General features: G+C 44.0%; 1 protein-coding gene across 1 annotated transcript in view; it reads right to left on the minus strand.

Annotated features, from left to right (window-relative positions):
* Positions 1-25,799, minus strand: part of LOC126168024 (protein Tob1-like) — a 152,888-nt gene that overhangs the window by 29,151 nt on the left and 97,938 nt on the right. The gene's annotated exons all lie outside the window — the stretch shown is intronic.

Consider the following 25,799-nt stretch of genomic DNA (forward strand, 5'->3'; position numbering starts at 1 on the left):
AAATGCGTACCATCACGTTTACGACTTTGATAAACGTCGCATTGCAGCCTGTCGCGATTGCGGTTTATCGTATCGCGACATTGCTGCTCGCGTTGGTCGAGATAAAAAAATGGTTCAAATGGCTCTGAGCACTATGGGACTCAACTGCTGTGGTCATAAGTCCCCTAGAACTTAGAACTACTTAAACCTAACTAACCTAAGGACAGCACACAACATCCAGCCATCACGAGGCAGAGAAAATCCCTGACCCCGCCGGGAATCGAACTCGGGAACCCCGGCGTGGGAAGCGAGAACGCTACCGCACGACCACGAGATGCGGGCTGGTCGAGATCCAATGACTGTTAGCAGAATATGGAATCGGTGGGTTCAGGAGCGTAATACGGAACGCCGTGCTGGATCCCAACGGCCTCGTATCACTAGCAGTCGAGATGACAGGCATCTTATCCGCACGGCTGTAACGGATCGTGCAGCCACGGCCCGAGACCTGAGTCAACGTTTGCAAGACAACAATCATCTGTACGAACAGTTCGACGACGTTTGCAGCAGCATGGACTGTCAGCTCGGAGACCATGGCTGCGGTTACCCTTGACGCTGCATCGCAGACAGGAGTGCCTGCGATGGTGTACTCAACGACGAACCTGGGTCCACGAATGGCAAAACGTCATTTTTTCGGATGAATCCAGGTTCTAGTTGCAGCATCATGATGGTCGCATCCGTGTTTGGTGACATGACTGTGAGCGCACATTGGAAGCGTGTATTCGTCATCGCCATACTGGCGTATCACCCGGCGTGATGGTATGGGGTGCCATTGGTTACACGTCTCGGTCACCTCTTGTTCGCATTGACGGCACTTTGAACAGTGGACGTAACATTTCAGATGTGTTACGACTCGTGGCTCTACCCTTCATTCGATCCCTGCAACACTCTACATTTCAGCAGGATAATGCATGACCGTATGTTGCAGGTTCTGTACGGGCCTTTCTGGATACAGAAAATGTTCGACTGCTGCCCTGGCCAGCTCATTCTCCAGATCTCTCACCAATTGAAAACGTCTGGTCAATGGTGGCCGAGCAACTGGCTCGTCACAATATGCCAGTTACTACTCTTGATGAACTATGGTATCGTATTGAAGTTGCATGGGCAGCTGTACCTGTACACGCCATCCAAGCTCTGTTTGACTCAATGCCCAGGCGTATCAAGGCCGTTATTACCACTAGAGGTGGATGTTCTGGGTACTGATTTCTCAGGATCTATGCCCCCAAATTGCGTGAAAATGTAATCACATGTCAGTTCTAGTATAATATATTTGTCCAATGAGTACCTGTTTATCATCTGCATCTCTTCTTGGTGTAGCAATTTTAATGGCCAGTAGTGTATTATCTGCTGCTCCTCAGACTGATTTTGTTTAATAAAATTATGTGAACTAAAATAATATGAAGAATTTTCTACCTCAATACATACTTGAACCGCAAATTAAATTGTGTCATGAGGCATGTAATAATTCGAAGGGTAGGTGAAATTTGAACGTTTTCACCGATAAGGAAGATGAAAATTTTGTGGTCAAATCAAATTGCCCACTGACAATATTTGTTCGTAAATTCCATCTAGGAAGCTCTTCAACTATAACGAATGACTGTGCCGATAAACAGGAGATATAGCGTCTAGAAACGCCACTGTTTCCGAACGGCGTATTGCTAGTGTAGTGGTTTTTTACTTTGCTTGCTTCTGTTGGTAACGGTTCGCGCGATGAATGAAGGAAAGTCGACACGACGGATCATGAGTCACATGTAGGTACCCAAAGAGATTCTCGTTTGTAATTTCCTTCGCTTCGTAAATGAAAATAGCTGTGATTTACTTTCGCTTGCAGCAATTTAATCGGCCGGTATTTTGTTTTGCTGGACCAATACCTTGAAAATTGTGACATATTCGGAAAAAAGGTCACATATTTGTAATAACTCAGGCCATCCACAAACTCAGAAATTGTGACACATTCGGAAAAAAGAGACAACTACTTGTGATAATATGCTATATACTATGACGTAATTGCCTACATGTAATGTAACTAATTTCTAACAGCAGAACGCAACGAAAATCCGCCGATGCTGTAGTGTACCGTAGACAAAATATCCATAACATACATAGCGTAGTAGCTAGAACTATTCAAAAGATGACTGACGATTACTGACAATGGCTCTTTTGGTCCACTGAGAACATAATAAAAATTCATTGATAGGTAAAGTTAACTGAAGTAGACAAGGTGTCAGGCTTAACACATGACATCCTGAAATTTGCGGCTCCGATATTTTTTTTCTATATATAGATGAGATGTTGCCCGTGAAAATGGGAAATAGTCTAACATTTTCTAACTAAAGAACAGTGGGTAACTCATTTAGCCCGACACATCGTTTAAATTTGTGACATGGGCCGACCACACAAAATCAGTACTATGAATGTCTATTGGAAGACTTAAGTTTTGTTGGAAGTCTTCCAGGAAGGTGAGGAGCGTCTGTAAAGGAGCTAGTTCTTGAGTACCTGCAGTGCTTACTGACTGGGTAACACACCAGATGCTAAATAAATCCGGAGATGCGCTGTTGAGATCGAAACATGTCGAGAGATGCTCGGGGGACTTAAATAGGGATCTATGGAAGAGAGCAACACGATTTAGCAAAACAATGTTTTCTAAATTTAAAGAACAGACATTCGGCGAAAACTGTGCAACAGATCTACTGTAGCAATATGATATCTCACGCAGGGATCATGGGAACACCGGGGCGTATAGACCAGGAGTAATCAGCTTTTCCTACCTACTGCGCATTTTTGAATTTCTGTTAAGAGTAAAATTTTCCAGTAGGCCACCGGCTCCACGATAATGGTGATTTATAAAGTAAGGAAGTAACTTTACTTTATAAAAATTATGAAGTGGAGTTATTACAAGTCAAAACATATAATAATCATTACTTGTCAAATACTTTACACCAAATTTTTATGGAATGTTTTTAAAATTCCTGGCGCCTACCGCTCAACATTAAAACTGGAACGAGCACTAGTGGGCGGTATGGTCCAGGTGGACTACGACTAATCTAGACACTCATTTCTCTTATTAAGTTGTCGCCACGCGGTCTGGGGCGCCATGTCACGGACTGCGCGCCCACTTCCGCCGGAGGTTCGAGTCCTACCTCGGGCAATGATGTGTGTGTTGTTCTTAGCATAAGTTAGTTTAAGTTGGTTAAATAGTGTGTAAGCTAGGGACCGATGACCTGTAGAGTTTGGTTCCGTAGGAATTCACTCACATTTGAACATTTTGAACATTATGTTGTTAATAGGACTTACCAAGGAAACTGCGGGTTCGAGCGGAGTATGATACTCAAAACTAACAGCAGTAACCAAAACAACAACAACACATAAATACGCGCGCGCGCGCGCGCGCACACACACACACACACACACACACACACACACACACATACACAGGCGCGAGCGCTCACATACGCAAACATACTCGCTTTAATAGTGTGACGTTTTTTAAGTGTACAAAGCGATACACTTCAAATAATAAAACAGGAAATTAAAGCCAACTAGAACAGCCCCTACTGTATCGTTAACTTACTTTGACCCATAAGCATAGTATTGTACTTGGCTCCGTACATAATTTTCGAGAAGGTTCTTTTCACTGGAATGGAACAAATTCTCTTCGACATTATTCAGATACGTGGTATTCTTAGTACTTGTTCACGCTTGGGTACTGGTAGGCCTTCTTGCTTAACAACATCTGACCATCCCTAATCGTGTAAGCGACAAGTAAAATGAAATTAAACCTCATAAAACGAAAAAAAGACACTGTATTCCTTCAGCGTGCAAACCATTGCATATGTGTAATTTCCAGTAGAGCATCGTGTTTATCTACGAGAGTTTTCCTACTTCTTTTCTAACTTTTCAAATGTATCCCAAAATTCTTGTGTATCACTGAGGTGAAACAAGTATGGAAATTTTCCGTGTTACGAAAGTAAACGGTAAAATTGTTGCAGAACCACTGAATAACGAAGTTTCCTTTACCGAGTCGATGGTACATACGAATACCATACACTCAAATATAAGCTTTTTTTTTAAATATATGTGTCTGCAAATAATAAGCTAATTAAATATTGAGTGGAGAGCATTTCCATTAGAGAGATAGTTTTCACCTAGTCTGCTGCCTACTCATCGATATACTTCCAAAACTTAAAGGAAAGAAATACCGTACGCTACACAACGAATCTTTACTTTTTTCTGCAGCGTGTATAGTAATACCGCTGCAAAGTGTATTTGATCCTTCACTGAGCTTTCTGCACGTTGTTTTTACGAGAGCATGGGCGTTCTACATCTTGTGCTACATTTGTGGTTCTGCTCTCACAAATATCTCTACATAATCTATCATTAATTTACTCACTCATCCAACAAACTCACACACACACACACACACACATACATACATACATATCAACTGTATTCTTCCTTCGGCGTAACAAATATTAATGGGTAAAAATGCACTTTCTAATGACCAGTTCATGTAAAAAAATTCAAAGTGTCAAAGTGTGAGTATTCGTTACTGCTTGGCTATCATCCTAAATTATTAGCTACACGTTCCTCAATAAGTGTATTCATGATCTTCAAATGATATAGCTAATTTCAGGGCGGAGTTACCATGCTTATGTAAACCTCTTTGCCTGTGTGTCGTTTACTTGTCACACGAAACACTGACCTTTATCAAACTCGAATAGCAAAAGTCAAATAAACAAAACAGAGCAACAGACAATATTCTAGCAAGTGGCCATTGAGGAAGCACTACTGACCACTTTTTAAGTAGAGGAAACGTTTTCCTGGTGTGACGACTTACAACGCTTCGGCGAACGCTACAAGGACAGACAGTTTTAGCATTGCAAGAACACGTGCAAATGGCACAGGTTCAAAGCTGTAACTAAATCGCATCTTACCTCACTATTCATACTGACGAAGACTTCACTGGAACGACCCTTCATGCTGCATAGAAAATATGCAGATATTAATCTGTTATAAAAATGGAGAGAAAGAAACATTTCACGTAACGTATGCTCGACGGCTATCTCTAGTACATTATTTTTAACTTACTACGGTAACAAATATAATGCAAGAATCAACATAGATTCTACAAGTCAAAGAATAACGCACAACGTAACAGCGTCTTGAATGAGTTCTGTACTTGAGGCACGGGAACACTGCAGAAAGTATCCCTAAAATTACCTTCATTTACAAACTTACGCTCTATGTGATTTATAAATCAAGTATCCAACCCCAGTTTTCTCATGGAAAAAAACTATGCAGACGACAGATCAATCGATCAGGGAATAGCTAACCTCAGTTTCGCTAGCAGCTTCCACAAATAAAAGAGCTTAGCTTTATAAACTAGTTTCTAAGTGCTACGATAGAAAAACTTCATCAAAGAGATTCACCCTGTTGTTCGCATTCAACACGGATTATTTTCGTTGTCTTGTTTGTGGTAGGCATATTTTCTGACATAACTAAGAGAATTTCCTCAGGATAAACAATGATAGTTGGAGTGCCATGGTTAACCTTTCTCACTATCACAGTAACTCTGTTGTTTTATAATTTTAGTGAGGCACGTAAAGGGAAAAGTATGAATATGTGCCTTAGAACAGCTTACTAATTGGAATGCTACAGTACCCTCGTTACAGCCAAATTAAAAGAGAGAAAGCTCAAGATGTATTATACGGCAACTTGATTGACCGTTAACGGAACTCTTAACTGACCATGGACGGAATGCAAAATTTTTAGTCGTTCCCACTGGAAGATATTTTTAACTGTCATCTAACAGTATCAAACAATTGCTTCTGCAGTGCAAATCAAAAAAGCTTCGGTAATGTAAAGATCCAATAATTACTGATTCACAAACAGAGTATCTGTTAAAATGACCCCTTAATTCCTTCAGTGTGTTTGGACTGTTTTCGACTCACAACTGACGGCGTTAACCAGAGATTACTAAACCCTCGTGAAATTTACGACTGCAGTAAGATATAAAACAGAACATTTTGTACTTAATTTGGTTTGTATGATACCATTGGGGATCTAATAATGGTAATTAAATGATTCATAACCTATAAATTACGACTTCCTTCGAATAAAATGTCGAGTAGTAAACTTGAAGATGGTTTAGTAGCAATGTAACGTTTCCCTCCCTTTAATGTTCTAGAGTTAAGCGAATTGCGGTTTGAAGCACATTTCGATGCCATACCCTTCGAAGAAACATCACAGGCTATAACGTTAACTGCCTGCTGCTATTTTGCAGTCTGAGTTCCAGATAGTGCAGTTTGCTGCAATACCGAGAACGGATAGCCAGAAAATCGGGAGCGGAAATTCTCAACCGTCTGTACTGTGAAATACGACGACAGGCCACTGAGGTCGCACCGTAGTTTTATTTTTATTTTTGCCTGAGACCTCCTTAAATATTACCATTGTCTTCGTCCCGAGTAGTCTCACGTATGTAGTTGATATTTATGACTTCAGGAACGTGATTGTAAACGTGTTTCAGTTGTAATTTTTCGACGGAATACCAATCATCAAGAATATTAAGGCGTACATCAGAAGGAAAAAACACATTAAATAATGTACTTGTGTCTACTCGATTACGATGCAAAAATTTACATTTAAGCTAACATGATTTAAATTCATAAATAACTTCATACAGTAAAAGGGACAATATAAGCTGAAAATGGAAGTTCGATGTTCTTGAAACTTCCTGACAGATTAAAAATATGTGACGGATGAGGACTTGACCCAGACCTTCGATTTTCACATGCAATGTCCACACTAGCTGAGCTATCCAGACGAACTCGTAATTCACGAGCTGACGCTCCGGGTAACCGCGCGATCTGGGGCGTCTTGTCACGGTTCACGCGGCTCCACTGTCGGAGGTTCGAGTCCTACCTCGGGCATGAGTGTGTGTGTTGTCCACAGAGTAAGTTAGTTTAAGTAGTGCGTAAGCTTAGGGAGCGATAACCTAAGCAGTTTGGTCCCATAAGATCTTACCACAAATTTACAAAAATTTTACGACTTGCAATCAGAGTTTCCTCTTCCCCACTTTCTGATGTTTACGCATGGTGTCCTGCATACTTTGCTGAGCTGTCATTCGTGGCAGACAGGCAATGAGGACTTCCCCGTCCGGCACGCAGTTTTAACATTTAACCTGGTAGGAAGTTTCAAAACAGAACAGAATGAAACATCCGTTCTATCGTATTGTGTCGCCTAGACTACCTTAGGTCAGAACGTACTTTACACTAGCAACTATCGGTATTTTTTTCTTTGTTGTTGTGCATTCCACTGGTCTCTTTTGGTCGTCAAAGGCAACAGTGAAGCAATAAGACAGGTAGTCCCAACCAACGAAAGAATTTTTTTGATGGTGCTGTGTACTGTTCCTGTGTCACTCGAAAGAGCCTTCTAAGAGGACTTGATTGGCATAACGTGCGTGAAACATCAAATAGTATAAGAAGATACAGCGCCTTAGTGTCTTACATACGTCGCCACCCCGATCTGACGTCCCCGGATTTCTTTCTGAAGGAAAGTTGAAGGATATTTGCTATCGTGATCCACCGACAACGCCTGACAACATGCGTCAGTGCATTGTCAATGCATGTGCGAACATTACGGAATGCGAACTACTCGCTGTTGAGAGGAATGTGGTTACACGTATTGTCAAATGCATTGAGGTTGACGGACATCATTTTGAGCATTTATTGCATTAATGTGGTATTTACAGGTAATCACGCTGTACCAGCATGCGTTCTCAGAAATGATAAGTTCACAAAGGCACATGTATCACATAGGAACAACCGAAATAAAATGTTCAAACGTAGCTACGTTTTGTATTTTAATTTAAAAAACCTACCTGTTACCAACTGTTCGTCTAAAATTATGAGCCATATGTTTACGAATATTACAGCGCCATCTATCACAAAGCGAAAAAAGTGGCCCAACTAAAACATTCACATTTCTTTACGTACTACACGAATATCTAATAAAAAACGGGGTTCTTATTTTTAAAAACGCAGCTGATATCCGATTGACCTATGGCAGCGCCATCTGGCGGGCCAACCATAGCGCCATCTGGTTTCCCCCTTCAAGCTAGACGAGTTTCGTTCTTTGTAGTTTTTTCGTTTGACGCTGATTTCGTGAGATATTTGGCTCGGTCACAATGAATGGACCACCCTGAATAAGCGTTGCCGATGGCAGCGCCGTATTCTGCCTGTTTACATATATCTGTATTTGATTGCGCATGCCCATACCGCTTTGGCGCTTCGGTGTATGACAGCTGACCTTTTTTCAAAGACAGTGCAGGAAAAGGTAATATATTGATAGGTGCACTGTATTTTCGGTTAATCTGTAGAAGGAAAGGTGGTTGATAAAGGCAGGGAAGGAATGTAGCAATCAGAGGGGACGGCCAGCGGTAGATTCCAACGCGGCAAGCAGCTGCTGGAGTCTGGTGTGGAGGCGTGCAGAGACACACCGGAAGAGCGGAACAGAACGGCCAGCGAAAGCGGAACAGCCGGCGCGGCGTTGTACGGGAGCGTGTCTTCCGGCCGCGGTAACGCGGGAACGGGGGAACAGATCGTTTGGACACGACCAGCCGACAGCCACCGCTCCGTCTCCGCGTTACGCTCGGCAGGCAACCGCGCCGCCGCCTGCAGCTCTGCGCTTCGCGGAGTAATACTTACTACACACCGCCGAAGAAACGCCCTCTCGCCAGCGGCGGTATGGCACTTGCACTACTCGAACTGCCAAAGTTACCAACCCGTTATTTGCTTCGGAAGCTGTTTGCAGATGGAAAGCCAGAAATGATACTTGTTTCCTCTCTCGTGGTTACGGGAGATATTGATCTAACGGGTGGTGTGCGTACTGTAAGACCTTCGGTACACACACCATCAGATTATTTGACTTGTCGCTCTAACGAAGTAGGCGAGTGTCAGCAATATGTCTCGTGGTCTTATCGTGGCGTGTTTATCTTCTGCCGTTAGGTCAGACGATAAAAATGCCACTTGCACGCTTAGAGTAGCAGATTGACGGTGACCAACTTTAAACAGAACTTGATTAGTTTTCACACACATTTATTAAAATAATAAAAAACATAGAAATTACTTAACTTGATTCTGGATGCTGTTTACAATTGACAATCTCAAGTTCCTTTGGTCTTGGTACGTTAATCTTATTCTCATATATCTGATACTTGAACAAGTGTCTATACATTTCTCTTCACAGCTATGTACAGGAATATGATAATCTTATTAGGCGCAGACTGAAACTTGACTATAGACTGGTACAGACAAATGCAGACTAATTCAGACTGACTAATCGGAGGTCTGTACACTCGTTATAATACCTCGAGCGTTCAGGTATCACAGCGCGAGTGTGATCCGCGAGGAGAAAAGGTTCTACGTTAGCAGCAATCTCATTGGCTGCGTTACATATTAATACGCGGATCGGCCGTAGCAGAATTTGGTCCGTCTCTAAGAAAGCGCCATCTCGTAGTGCGGAGACGGACGAGCGTTGCGCCTGCGCTGTTGTGCTTAGCGGGGCGCGCTCTAGTAGAAAAGTTGTGTACGCGCTGACTACGCGGAACTATGTACACAACATAATGATAATTATGATTTGTTTACTGACTTTTTGCGATTTGTACCACCTTCCCATGGGCAATGTCCAGTAGCTTTGAAGGGCTGCAGTTGCGGCCTCGCTAATACAAGTGTCGTCCCTTTACTAACAATTTTTCTTATGTACAGAATCTAATTTACACACATCAAAAACAGTTTTGCATCACCCCGGTTCCTAGGATTCCTGAAGTTAGACGTTGACTGTGGATATTGTATCACAGACACAGTCCCTGTGACTGTCCAGAGGTGTCACTAAACCCGCCCAAAGAAGTAAACAAACATGCATTAGCAGCGCCTGTTACATGGAGGGGGTCGGAAAGCGATCAGTTACAGTCATTCCACCAGGAAGCAGGTACACGGCTGGTGTTGTCTGTAGTTCAACCATGCCTAGACGGTCAATACTGTGGTTCGATCGCGTCCGCATTGTTACTTTATGCCAGGGAGGGCACTCGACAAGGGAAGTGTCCAGGCGTGTCGGAGTGAACCAAAGCGATGTTCGGATATGGAGGAGATACAGAGAGACAGGAACTGACGATGACATGCCTCGCTCAGGCCGTCTAAGGGCTACTACTGCAGTGGATGACCACTACCTACGGATTATGGCTCGGAGGAACCCTGTCAGCAACGCTACCATGTTTTCGTACAGCCACAGGACGTCGTGTTACGACTCAAACTGTACAGATGGGCCCAATAACATGCCGAATGCACCGTTCAGAATTGGCATCAAGTTCTCTTCACCGATGAGTGTCACATATGACTTCAACTAGACAATCGCCGAAGACATGTTTGGAAGCAACCAGCCCAGGCTAACGCCTTACACACATTGTCCAGCAAGGGTAGCAAGGTGGAGGTTCCCTTCTGTTTTGGGGTGGCATTATATGGGGGCCGACGTACGTCTCCGGGTGTCATGGAAGGCACCGTTACGGCTGTACGACACGTGAATGCCATCCTCCGACCGATAGTGCAACCATATCGGCAGCATATTAGCGAGGCATTCATCTTAATGGACGACAATAGGCGCTCCCATCGTGCATTTCTTGTGAATGACTTCCTTCAGGATAACGACATCGCTCGACTAGAGTGGGCAACATGTTCTACAGACATGAACCCTACCGAACATGCCTGGGATAGATTGAAAAGGGCTGTTTATGGACGACGTGAGCCACCAACCACTCTGAGGGATCTACGCCGAATCGCCATTGAGGAGTGGGACAATCTTGACCAACAGTGCCTTGATGAACTTGTGGGTAGTATGCCACTACGAGTACAGGAATGCAGCAATGGAAGAGGACGTGCTACTGGGTACTAGAGATACCGCTGTGTACAGCAATCTTGACCACCACCTCTGAATATTTCACTGTATGGTGGTACAACATGCAATGTGTGGTTTTCATGAGCAATAAAAATAAATCTATGTTGGTCTCTATTCCAGTTTTCTGTACAGGTTTCGGAACTCTCGGAACCGAGGTGATGCAAAACTGTGTCACAGATGTGATGAGCAATATTTGCCTGGGCGACCTCAGCTACACATTGCAGAAAACTAAATTGCAAATATATTGTATATATGTATAATGAATCAAAATTTTCGCACACGGGTGACACAGCGCGATTCCTTGCATACTAATGGTACAGAATGTCTGGAGCAAACTTTACAGCCTGCACATATTTTCGCCAGATAACTGACGTCAAAGGAAAGCAATTTGCTAACGGTGTAATCATATGAACTATTATTGTTTCAAAGCTACGTAAGTTTGCTGCAATGTTACTATAGAAAATCCAGTTTTGTGTTAGAATGCTCGAGTTCGGGATTTTGATTCCAGGTATGGATGTATTATTTTCTTACAGTTTATAATTTTAGGTTGCGTGATGTCGTATCTTGCTTCTCAATCGTTATATAACAGTTAGAGCAGGTCTTACAGGAAAAACGTGTAACTGTGTAATACCAACACAGAAATGAAAGAGGGTATATTTAAAAACTTTGGCGTATTCCATTTTAGTTTGTAGCGTATATTAACTCCGGTAGCGCATCGTCGATGGTTTCAATGCGTTTGGAAAACGCCTGGGAATTTTGATCGTTTGCAGACACTGATGAGGAGACACAATGAAGTCTGCCACCACGTAAACGGTAGTCGTGTAGAACAACTTTTGTAATGTATTTGTCCTCAGGTGCATACTTGTAGTTTCCATATTAGTATTAGTTGCTTGTTTCATCGTTCTGTATTCGCCCCTTTGATTTGTGCCTATAATAGTTGTACAGTTTCCAGCCGCTGGCTTGGTACATTGGGCACATAAGCATCTCCATCGTATTCTGTATTTCCATAATCTCTCCTTCTCCACCTTGATCAAATCTTCTCCTTTCTTTTGCACTCAGTCGTCCGCTGCTTTCAGCCACCTGTGTCTCGGTCTTCTTCTTGGTCTATTTCTCTTACCTTTCATCTCAAGTATCTTTCCGAGTACCTACTTCTCCCCCAGCCATTTAATATGTTCATACGATCTAAGCCTTGATTCCCCTGTCCTGTCGTTTTAAGGTTCCTCCTTCCCTAATTCCCTGTCCTCCCATTCCTCAACGTGTCCATCTTTGTCACTCCAATACTACTTCCCAAGAATTTCATCTCTTTAGCTCATATTTTACTCCCCTATTTTCCTTTTACTATCCAGGTCTCTAAGGCATACGGCAAGAATCAGAATGGGCAGGCCGGGGTGGCCGAGCGGTTCTAGGCGCTACATTCTGGAACCGCGCAACCGCTACGGTCGCAGGTTCGAACCCTGCCTCAAGCATGGATGTGTGTGATGTCCTTAGGTTAGTTAGGTTTAAGTAGTGCTAAGTTCTAGGAGACTGATAACCTCAGATGTTAAATCCCATAGTGATCAGAGCCATTTGAAGCATTTTGAAGAATCAGAATGTTGTATGGCCAATACAGAACCCTTTTGCTGTCTTGGGAGACATCCTTGCTCCGTATCAGGCTTCTAATACCCTTCCGGAACGCTTCCGCTTGTCTCTCCCGTCCAGTTATCCTCTGTCGTTTCTTCCATTCTCCTGTATTACACTCCCCAGATACCTGAAACTCTCCATCTTCCTGAGTCGTTCCCCACTACTTGTTATTCCTAGTTGTGACCATCATTCAACACTTTCTTACGCTAGGTTTAGTGGTGTCACCGCCAGTCACCGCACTTGCTAGGTGGTAGCCTTTAAATCGGCCGCGGTCCGTTAGTATACGTCGGACCCGCGTGTCGCCACTATCAGTGATTGCAGACCGAGCGCCGCCACACGGCAGGTCTAGTCTAGAGAGACTGCCTAGGACTCGCCCCAGTTGGACAGCCGACTTTGCTAGCGATGGTTCACTGCCTACATATGCTCTCATTTGCAGAGACGATAGCCTTCAGCTACGTCATTTGCTACGACCTAGCAAGGAGCCATATTCAGTAATTATAATGAATTCTGAACATACAATATTGTGAATCATGTACCGTCAAGAGCGACGTTCATCATTAATGGATTAAAGTTAAGTATCAAACTAATTACGTCCGCTTTCTGAATTCTAATTCCTTGTCATGTTCCAGACCTCATGTCAGTATAGTCCTTCCCTCCTCACGCCAGCCTGCGTGATCTAAAACGCGTGCATTTCGGCCTCCACTAATAACACGGTGTTGGCTCTTCTGCTAACACCACAGGTTTTATGCCATATCCTTGTTCTATTCATTGCTATACGTCCAACTTCTTTTGCGGGGGTGATGGTCCGTCTCCGTCGTTGAGTGGTCAGCGGCTGGTTGCTATGCGGAAGACCCAGGGTCGATTGCCGGTACTGCCAGGGGTTTTCCCTTGGTGGGAGGACTGGTATGGGCTGCACTGAACCACGAGATGCCAGTTGAGGAGCGACTCCGACTCACCAAAGCTAGCGACAACTGGGACAGCGGTATTTTGACCCTATAGCTCCGCCCCCCCCCCCCCCCCCCCCCCGCCCTCCCCCGGCACCGTATCCAATGAAGCTATTGGCGGAGAATGACATGGCGAACGGTCGGTATTGGTGGTCCCGCCAATGCCTTTGCCCGGAGTTGACATTACGTGTTGGGTGACAATTATGATGCCTGCGGTCAGTTCGATCTCCCCGCTGGTGCACTGGGGTATAGCGAGTTCAGATTTGGGGCTGGGCCGGGGGGCCAGCTGGCGTTCGCGTGTCGCGCTGTGCCGGAGATCCGTCCTAATTGCAGGCGCACAGCTGCCGTGTTGCAGACAGGGGACGCCCACGGCGAGTATGTGGAGCGCCGTATGGCGGGCGTGGCCGCTACAGGTACAGCCAGCCTTGTGCAACCAGCCGAGACCTGATTTTTTTCTCCCTCCCCCCTCTTTTTTTCCAGTCCGTGGAGCGGGCGCTGCGACACACGGCTAGCGGGACAGCTTAAAGCGATGCGGGTAGACCGCCCACACTACACACCAAATGACTGGGACTCGTTTGCAAAGGGTCCGATAGGTGCGACTGGCTCCATTACGAAACCTCACCAAGTCTCGTTTAATAACACTCCCCTCGTCGTCAGTCGGTAACACGTTTAGTATTTCTAACATACACTGAAGAGCCGAAGAAACTGGTACACCTTCTTAATATCGTGTAGGGCCCCCGTGAGCACGGAGAAGTGGCGTGGACTCGACTAATGTCTGAAGTAGTGCTGACGGGAATTGACACCATGAATACTGCAGGGCTGTTCATAAATTCGTAAGAGTACGGGGGGGGGGGGGGGGGGCGGAGCAGATCGCTTCTGAACAGCACGTTGTAGGTACCCCACATATGCTCAATAATGTTCATGTCTGGGAAGTTTGGTGACCAGCGGAAGTTTTTTAAAATCAGAAGAGTGTTCCTGAAGCCACTCTGTAGCAATTCTGGACGTGCGGGGTGTTTCGCATTGTCCTGCTGGAGTTGCTCATGTCAGTCGGTATGCACAACAGATATGAATGTATGCAGATGATCACACAGGATGCTTACGTACGTGTCACCTGTCAGAGTCGTATCTAGACGTATCACTCCTACTGACACACGCCCTACACCATTACAGAGCCTCCACCAGCTTGAACAGTATCCTGCTGACATGCAGGGTCTATGGATTCATGAGGTTGTCTCCATACCCGTACACATCCATCCGTTCTATACAATCTGAAACGAGACTCCTCCGACCAAGCAACATGTTTGCAGTTAACGGTCCAATGTCGGAGTTGACTGGTTCAGGCGAGGCGCAAAGCTTTGTGTCCGAAAGAACAGATACCATCTCCATAAATAGTGAAGGCTAACCGGCCATTGACCTTCTTCTTCTGTGCGGATGAACACGCATTGCCCCAACTCTTACGGGACTCGGTCAGATTGTCTGCCGCGAGTAATCAGTGTAGTGGGCAGGGGCACTACGAATGTAGTGTGTGGACATAAATTTGAGAATGTGGGTCTCACGGGGAGCGTGCAAGGGATAAATCCCTGCAGTCGCACTATCCTCTGTGCCCTCGGTTTCTCAGATGGACGGAGCGTCTGCCAAGTAAGCAGGAGATCCCGAGTTCGAGTCCCGGTCGGGGCACACATTTTCAACTGTCCCCGTTGATGTATATGAACGCCTGTCGACAGAGTAGGGTCTTGATTTAATTATCATTTCATATCGATGAAGTTTCGTTGAACGGTTCGCACGCTGTCACTTGTTTATGGCTCAGCAATGAAATCTGCAGCAATTTGCAGAAGGGTTGCACTTCTGCCACATGGAACAATTGTTTCTAATCGTCGTTGGTCCCGTTCTTGCAGGATATTTTCCCGGCCGCAGCGTTGTCGGAAATTTGATGTTTCACCGAATTCACGGTACACTCGTGAAATGATCTACGGGAAATTCTCCACTTCATCGCTACCTCTGAGATGCTGTGTCCCATCGCTCTTGCGCCGACTATAATAATGCCACGTTCAAACTACTCAAATCTTGTTAACCTGCCATAGTAGCAGCAGCAACGGATCTGTCAACTGAGTCAGACACTTGTTGTCTTATATAGGCTTTGCCGACCGCAGCGCCGTATTCTGCCTGTTTACATATCTCTGTATTTGAATACGCATGCCTATACCAGTTTCTTTGGCGCTTCAGTGTAACAGGGAAATTTTAAGAATATAGAAGTCTACCAATGTGATGTAACACATCATTTCCTGGCTGCGCCAGGTGCTCGTCCTGTTCGCTCTTCTGGACGCCAGGGCCAGTCTCCAGTAGGCTGGGGAAGTGTTTTTGTTCAGCCTGGAAGTGATGGGTCGGATTCCCTGTAGCCTCCTAAGTGGGTAACCGTTTGGACGTGAAGTGCGTGTAATGTTCCCATCAGCCGGCCGGAGTGGCCGAGCGGTTCTAGGCGCTACAGCCTGGAACCGCGCGACCGCTACGGTCGCAGATTCGAATCCTGCCTCGCGCACGGATGTGTGTGATGTCCTTAGGTTAGTTATGTTTAAGTAGTTCTAAGTCTAGAGGACTAATGACCTCAGATGTTAAGTCCCATAGTGCTTGGGGCCATTTCAATTTGAATACAAGGGGCTTTTTAAAAAAGACGTCTAGCTGATCTACCTTCAAAATGGGCGAAGTTACAAGAAAGTCAGCGATGTTGATTAGTGTCCCCCTGGTAACTAACATTTCCTTGATACTTTTTATTTCCTTGAATGTATTTATTTTTGTTCCCATGAATGTCGGTTTTTTTCTAGTGTGACGTGAATTTCACAAATTGCTATGCGATATTGTTTCATTTGTGTGCCCCTATTTCGCAGTTATTTCATTGAAAGTTATAGGCTTGTTTGTTTTGGAGGAAAGGTTAGAGTTTTCCTGTCAGGGAGACTGCACTCCCGCTGTGAGAGTGCTTGCCAGTAGAAAGAGATCGGTGAGTCTCGTTCGGAGGGCGAGCATCCCCGGAGAGTTGAGCAGTTTTTCGCAGTAGTGGGTTCAAATGGTTCAAATGGCTCTGAGCACTATGGGACATAACATCTATGGTCATCAGTCCCCTAGAACTTAGAACTACTTAAACCTAACTAACCTAAGGATAGCACACAACACCCAGCCATCACGAGGCAGAGAAAATCCCTGACCCCGCCGGGAATCGAACCCGGGAACCCGGGCGTGGGAAGCGAGAACGCTACCGCACGACCACGAGATGCGAGCGCGCAGTAGTGGGGCCGTGGCATCTCCGTGCTTTTGTTGGCATGTCCTCGCTGAGGGCAGAGACCAACGTGGCACCAAAGTCGTTTCCCAGGAATAATTGGGCATGACATTTTTGCGTTTTCTGTGTGGACATCAAAGATTGGGACTCTGTGGCGCCGCCCGGACAGTATGAGAAAGCATTTTGCTTTTCCTCCAAATTTTTCGTGGATGCAATCGAATGAATCATTCCCACCACTGTGCCTGGAACGACGAGGTTGACCAATTGGTGGGGCACTGCTGCACGTCAGAACCAAACGCTTGTTTGCTAATGTGCATTTTGTATCCCTAGAGTGTGAAGTGCCTGCTGCGTTTCCCAGTTTTCTTTTTGTTTTTGTTTTTTTCCTGAAATAAGCGATAGTCTTGTCCGTCACATTAGCAACAACACTGAGTCATCCCCTACACGTGGAGTTTTTAAGTTGGTAGCTGAGTGCGGAGAAGGAAGTTTCTTGACTATTTGTCTTCCGACCACTGTCTGGCTCTCATTGGACAGCCTAACTGATGAAGGGGAAATGTAAGTCTCGCAATTGCAATAATGCGATCCATATTCTGAGCAATTCGTAGCTAACTTGTGCTGCAACGCAACTTGTATTGCCTATTTCATTATGATTTTTGTTCTTTTGTCTCGTCAACTAAGAATGCGCGGGCTGGCCAGGCGACGAAATCTTGCTGCGTTGTCTCTAGTCTTCCACGTAGGATGCGGTGCTGAAAAGTAATGTCTCCGAATTTTTTATGTGGGAACTCTTAAAGCCAATATCCTTGACATCCATTTGTTGTAGATTCTTAGAACACATACTGAGCTCCATCATAATTAGGTATCTCAAACAGAACGACCTACTCCATGTCCACCAACATGGATTTCTAAAACATAGATCATTTGATACCCAACACGCACTTTTCTAGCGTGACATCCGAAACCCATGTATCAAGGCTATCGGGTAATGCTGTATTTCTCGATTTCCGAGTAGCATTCGACTCAGTACCACGCCTATGCTTATTATTAAAAGCATGGGTATCAGACGAAATATATGACTGCGCTGAGGATTTCTCGGTTATCTTGGATGGAGAGTCATTGTCAGGTGTACACGAAACTTGGGGTGTACCTCACGGAACTGTGATGGGTCGCTTGCTGCTCATGTTGTATATTAACGATCTTGCGGACAATATTAATAGTAAACTCAGACTTTTCGCAGATGATGCACAATCTGAACGACGCTATACAAGTATTCAGTCAGACCTTGATAAGATTTCAAAGTGATGCAATGAATGGCAATTTGCTTTAAATGTTCAAACATGTAAAATTGTGCGTGTGATAACAACGGGGAAGCATAGAATCCCACGAATATAATACTAGTGAGTCACAGCTGGAATATGTAAACTCATACAAATAGCTGGATATAATATTTAATAGGGACATGAAGCGCAACGATCACATAGGCTAAGTCATGGGTGTAGCAGGTAACAGACTTCGGTTTATTGGTAGAATACTGGTGAAATGCAACCAGTCTACGCAGGAGTTTGCTTACGAATAGCTCGTGAGACCTATCTTAGAATATCGCTCAAGTGTGTGGGACCCCTACCATATAGGACTGACAGCGGATACTGAACGTATACAGAGAAGGGCAGCACGAATGGTCACAGGTCTGTTTCTTCCGTGGGAGAGTGTCACAGATATGCTGAACAAACGTAACTGGCAGACTCTTAAAGATAGACGTAAAATATACCGACAAGATCTACTGAACGAATCGGCTTCAGATGATGACTCTAGGAATATGGAATATACTACAACCCTCTACGTATCGTTTCCGTAGGAACCGTGAGGAGATTAGATTAAATATAGCACGCACGGAGGCTGTTCAATAATCATTCCTCCCACTTTCCATACACGAATGGAAGGGGAAAAAGACTAACAACTGGTACAGTGGGAGGTACGCTCAGCCAGACACTTCACAGAGGTTTGTATACATGTATATGTATATGTAGATGTACACCCTACAGAATATCTAATCTTCTCTCTGGTACCGTATTTCACCAATGCAGAATACGAACGTTTTGTAGTAAAATAGAGGTACTTCATTTTTTTGTATTTTCGTTCATCTTTCCTGAGATTCTTTCGTAGTGAATGTTATAACTGTGTCGTTTATGTGCTGCAAAGGTGATGCACTGATGTCCACAAACGTCCATGTTTTCCTTGGAGGTGGCGTTTTATCCCAAAAAACGCGTTCAACTTAAATCGAATAGTAAAACATTGTGACAGGAGAGAACGTGTTAATGGTAAAAACATCCATATCTTAAAGACTATATCTCCTGAACTACTGTTCAAAATGTAACTTAAAACTTGCTTCTTTCCGTCATGCCTGTAGTAAAATATGCATGCCTTTCACGCTATACGCATTTTTGGTTAATTATGCCGCGGTGAATAATATACACGATTGATTCCAGAGACTTATCGACCACTTAAATTATTATATAGTACGAAAGCAGCTGCTTTGCAGTTACGGCGCAGGGTCATATGGTTGGCTTTCGAGAAATATTTCTTCGAAAAAACTCGAGCTTAGTCTCGCAAATATCTCGGTGAAAGTTTTTTGGCATTAACGATGTACTCGTACTTTTCGAAACGTAATCAGTAAGTTTTAGTGAGATGATATTTTGTGTTTGCTTCTGCTTATGATGAGTGTAGCGTGATGTAGATTAGCATCCCTTGTCTAAAAGCGACCAAACTGGACATCAAGGCTAATCTGGCAGGGCTCGCTGGCTATTAAGTCCAACGAGCATCGGCCAGTGTTATGCATGAACGTGAAAACCAGTTACGTAACCTCCGAAAACAGGACGCTGCGACTTTGGGCGTACAGTTCTGGGTTTGCAGTTTCGTCTCAACCTATTGTTATGCAAGTCCGCCCCCGCCTCCTCCTTCTCCTCCCCCACCCTCCCCCACGCCGCAGTGACGCAACGCAAGTCGCGGGACACACGGAAGCACCGGCGCAGAGTTTCGGAGCTCGCCTGAGCTCCAAGACGAACGAAGACACCTATTTGTTCTGTGCGGCATTTGGCGACCAGCATCCATTAGTCGCGGCTAAATTGTGTCAGGAAGAGACCGGCGTAGATGCTTTCCGGTTGCGAGAAGTGAAGGACGACAAAAACCGATCAACTTGCTGGCAGTTCGGGATTCGTTGCGGGCAGCCGTCGCTAAACCCCATATTTCCAAGAAGCGCCGCAGAAGGCAGTCGTTACATCACGACAAGAACAAACGCTGCGGTTACGTAAGACACTTGCAGTTGCACCTAATGCTCGTGTCACGAAGATGAGGGAGGACGTACTTGAAGGCTGAAGAAGTTACATTGCAGGTCTCGGCTTCGTCGTTAAACTTCATCGCATCTTTTTGAACGACACAACTTCTGGTAACCGTTGCGGATGATTTCGTGTATGGTGGGTAGCTTACCGTGGCCACTGAGGCACTGAGGTACTTGCAAATTACAGCACTCCGTAGCGATTATATATAAGATACATTTACGTTATCATTCGTGAGTAGCCTTACATAGAACTGATGCGCGGACGACAGAGAACAGATAAGAGAAGAATAGAAATTTTTGAAATGTAGTGCTGAAGATTAGATTGGTAGGTGAAGTAACGAACGAAGAAGTAAATAATAATAATAATTTTACGGGACAGCTTGATAAAAAAGTAGGTGATCGGTAGAATGCATCCTGACACATAAAGAAATAGTTAATATGCTAGTTTATTTGTTTCAATTTGACGGGATTGGAGGAAAGTGTGGGGCGCAAGGGGGGCGGGGGGGGGGGGGGGAGTAAAAAGTGTAGAAGGAACCAAAGACTGAATACAATAAGCAGGTTGAAACGGATGTAGGGTTCAGTTGTTATTCAGGGTGCACAAGATAAACTAGCAGGCAGAGCGCATCAGACAGTTCTTTGTACTGGTGACAACAACAACAACAGTGCCAGATTACACTGGAGAAATCAGTTTAGAACCCATATCGTACTCGTACTTAAAAAAAAAAAAGAAAAGAAAACACATACGCTGAAATCACTTCTGCTCTTGTGTTCTGCATTATGATGTGGAGAAAATTACGTGTCAGTCCTGTCGACATATCTTTGATGATGTCTGTCACATTTTCTCTTTTTTATCGCTAATTGTCACCGATGTTATTACAAACTGTTGACGGAGATATGTTAAATTAATATCTCCCTTAGTATAACGATTGCTAATTGGCTTGAAGACTAGATTGGGCTTCTGGGAACGTACATTTAGTTGTTTTTGGTATGCAATATACAGGTTGAACCAGAACTCCACCGAGAAAATTTCAGACGTGGCAGTAAAGAGCAAAACAGTAGAAGAAATGTATCACAATAGCGAAAATGGACAGCTGCTCAGAGTAATGTTGTGCATTTCATAGCTCATATTTACTAGACTTTTGTTTTGGTCCATCTCTAAAAAAGTGGAAAGTAAGTGCTCTCAGTAGAAAAGATGTATCTCACAATAGCAAAGGCGACCAAGTACTCATAGACCTCAAGGTAAGAATTTTAGACCCAATGTTTATTAGACTTTTTTGTTGGTTTGGGCCGTACTGCCACCTCTGGAATTCTGATTCACCTAGTGTATGAGAGAAAACCATGATACGGGAATTTAGCTTGCAAAAGCGTCTAACATTCATAGTAAGCTCTTTACTCTGCAGAAGATGATTATACAGTAAAAAAGTGACGAAAAAATCGGGTGATACTCAACTAAAGCGTTTTAGTAGGAATACGGGAATTATTACAAATATTAAGAGAAAGCTATAATTAAATAAAATGCATAATTGTGCATGCCCTATGTTGAAGATGAGGAGCATGTTGGACAAACAGCAAAATAGTAAGTTCTCAGGAATGGCAAGAGGCGATCGATGACCGGCTCTGTGACTGATCAGTTTCTCACATCCATCAATATAACTACGTGGCCGGTTCACCAGTTACACCTGAGTAATATAACACACGAGACTCAAATAACTTACGGGAATTCAACCGAGTGACGTCGTCGACAACCACCGATATTTCGACAGGAGCACACCCCGAAATTTTGAAGGCATAACTGCAGCAAGTATGCGCTGCGTAAGGGAATTTAAAACCTAGGTTTTCAAAGAAACTCCGGAAAGATAATACTACACTGTAAACACTGGCGCCATCACAAGCCTACAGTGAAATTAATAACCAATCGGTGAGGCAGCATTTCTGACAAGAGAGAGAGCAGAATTTATACAAAAACCACCCTCTCTTTTTATAAGGTTACTTGCTAATTCAGTTTCAACAGCTTCCATAATAATATTATCCCAGTAGTTGGAAGTGAATGCCAGAATCTCCGTGTTGTAATATTCCATATGATGAGTTGTGCCAAGACAGTATTCTGCAATGGCGAATTTGCTTTGCTGTTGTAAGCGTATATGACGCTTATACTCAGTACGCCGGTCCTCCACAGGTCTGATCGTCTGACCAATATCTAACATGCCACAACCACATGGAATACGGTAGACACAAGACTTACGCAAGCAAGGATCATCCTTTAAGGAGCCTAAAAGAATCCTGATCTTAGATGGTGGTCGAAAAACACACTTCACATCATATATATCCGAAAAATACGACCAATCCTGTTCGAAATGCTCCCTGCGTAAGGCAAAAAGGCCGTAGACATTGGTGCCACCTCGGTATTATCACTCACCCGGTGCTCAGTTGACCGATAGCGCAACGCACATCTGATGGTTTTTGTTTAAATTCTGGACAGAATCCTGCTCTCTCCCTTATCAAAAAATCAAAGGGACTGAGTTAATGCTACATGACCCGTTGATTATTAATTTCACTAGCGATAAATTCTGACGTCGGTTATCTTTAGTTTGTAACGACACTATTGTTTATTGTGTGTTTCAGTGTTATCTTTCCGAAGTTTCTCTGAAAGCTAAGGTTTTAAATTCCATTGTACAGCGGTTACTTGCTGTAGTTATGCCCTGAAAATGGTGGGGTGTGCTCCTGTCGAAACATCGGCGGATGTCGACGACCTCACCCGGTTGCCTTACCGTTAGTTATTCGGACATCGTATACGTCGGGACAAACTCAGAATACACGAGGCGTTACACAAGCGAAACAAGATTTTCAGGATTGACACACATACGACGGATACGATTTTCTTGCCCAAACAAATGAAACTGAGCGGTAGTTTGACACTGACACACATCCAAGAGGAGCGAGGTTCGATTTCCCTGTCAGGCGGTCCAGATATAGATATTCTGTCGTTTCTGTGTATGAGTTAAGACGAATTCCGTGTTGGTTCCTCTGAATAACACAGTGGCAATTCTCATCCCCCACGCTTGTCCATTCTGAATTTCTGCTGTACCTCTAACGACCTTGTCATCGACGGGACACTGAACTCTCGTATCCTTATCGTCGTATCTCTCATCTCAGGTTAAAAATCTCTATGTGGCGACGTAAATGTCATTCGTTCACAGAAATAAAATAAGGTAAAGGTAAAGTGGCGACGGACATGATAATCGTTCACAGAAATAAAATAGGGTAAAAATAAAGCATTCCTCAACGTTAAGTTCGATTTGAACAGCGCACTGCTTCAGTAGGCATGCTGTTATTTGAAGTCGTATGCCCCACTGAAGTAATTTACAAAGCCGAGGCACATCTAGGTTAATGTGGTCTCACTTGTCAGAACTATGCTTGGCAACGTAGCAAATTTCACATTCACGGATCGGTACTAGAGGTAAAACAAGCTATAAGTGACAGAAGGACGGCCAAGGGATTGAAACCCAGACTTTTGTCTTCAGCCAGACACTTACCTTCTGACCTACAGAGGCACGATAGTCCAAAACACAGCATGGCACCGGTAAAGGAAGAGAGGGAAGTGATGTCGTGCAGTGTCTTGACAGAATTATGCAGATGTTAGTCCTCGCTGGAGGCAAATAAGGAAGGATGTGGTCACAACGGCACCGATGTCGGTAGATTCCGTCGAAGATCTCTAGATCTTTTCAAATTAGTACGCCTCTACTCGCGCGGTCATACTACAGCCGATCTCGTCTTCCGGACGTAGAGACTTCGGGCGACAATCGGTGAAAATTCAAATCAATTTGTCTCCTTCGGTCAAATCGACCGAGGTTTTTACACACGAAGTGTTCAAAAATGTTCAAATGTGTGTAAAATCTCATGGGACTTAACTGCTAAGGTCATCAGTCCCTAAGCTTACACACTACTTAACCTAAATTATCCTAAGGACGAACACATACACCCATGCCCGAGGGACAATTCGAACCTCCGCCGGGATCAGCCGCACACGAAGTGTGGACAGTGAGAAGCTGATAAGTTTATTCCATGAAAGAGTGAGTTAGTGGCATACTGAGTATGAAAAATATAATATAGTTAGGAATATATGGACTGAAATCGCAGCTTAATTGCAAACCACAAGTAGGGAAAATCTTTATCCGAAATTTTAGGCATAATTTACAACTTAAAAAAAATGGTTCAAATGGCTCTGAGCACTATGGGACTTAACTTCTGAGGTCATCAGTCCCCTAGAACTTAAACCTAATTAACCTAAGGACATCACACACATCCATGCCCGAGGCAGGATTCGAACCTGCGACCGTAGCGGTCGTGCGGTTCCAGACTGTAGCACCTAGAACCGCTCGGCCACGCTGGCCGGCTTACAACTTCAAAGAATTATTTTTTCAAGTGAGAAGCCTGGCGTATCTTAAGCTTATAGTTACTGTAGTGGATCTTTTTGGGTTGTGGTAGGTGAGTAATAGCTGCCTACAGATTACTACTACTGCTTCTTAACATTTTATACAAAAAAAAAAATTTCAAATGGCTCTGAGCACTATGCGACTTAACTTCTGAGGTCATCAGTTGCCTAGAACTTAGAACTAATTAAACCTAACTAACCTAGGGACATCACACACATCCATGCCCGGGGCAGGATTCGAACCTGCGACCGTAGCGGTCGCTCGGCTCCAGACTGTAGCGCCCAGAACCGCACGGCCACTCCGGCCGACCATTTTATACCAGAGGATGGTGATTGTCTATGGAGTGGTTTGCAAGTGTGGTGTCTGTGTTTCCATTTTTCAGTGCTTTATGTGTTCAGAGTACCGGATTCTAAGCTTTAGGCTTGTCTTTCACACGTTTCTGAATGGCAGTCATTAATGTTAATTGACGTATGCCTGCACAACTTCAAATAAACAGAGCAAAAGAGAGCGTTGTAATCTTGCTACTCGAGGGCATCATGAATCATCTCCAGCGTGTAACACAACGTTTCTACCTTAGTTTCATACACTTGAAAACTTGTCTCGTTATTCTAACCGCGGAAAGAGAGTACAGTACTTGCCACGTTATTTACGAGACAGTTACAGCTCATTTACTTGCATTCGGCGTGTTTTTAATACCAAAGCCGCAGTGCAGTTCTCGTCTTCGAGCACAGAAGCGTCGTGGTATTCATCCCATTGTAATGTCTCTTGCAGCGGTCTCTCCGCGACATTTTCAGAAATTTTATAAATTATATAACTCAGTACATATCTCGAAATATCTCTTCTTATCTTACCGATTATCAATGCAAACTAGTTTCAAGCCCAATTATTACTTGGAGCGTCCATTTACTCCATGGAATAGCTTCTCTGCTATCTATGTTTTCTCTTATGAAAAGAATGAAGGAATGCTTGCCGATTAGTCGTGAAAGAAGGAGGACGTGTATGTATTGTTGAGCTAGTCGCCATCTTGATGAGATTCTGTATGAGAAGGAATGTAATACATGAACTAAACTAAAGTAAGTGTGTTCGCGTATTATTTAACTGATTATTATTGACAGTGTCTGCTTACTACGCTGTATTGCACGGGATCAGTGGGGAACGTCTGATTTACACTGGACGAACCTGCAGTTTTGTATGCTCAAGATATCCAGTTACTTCAAATAAAT

Source organism: Schistocerca cancellata, chromosome 1 (assembly GCF_023864275.1).
Source record: "Schistocerca cancellata isolate TAMUIC-IGC-003103 chromosome 1, iqSchCanc2.1, whole genome shotgun sequence".
NCBI lineage: Eukaryota > Metazoa > Arthropoda > Insecta > Orthoptera > Acrididae > Schistocerca > Schistocerca cancellata.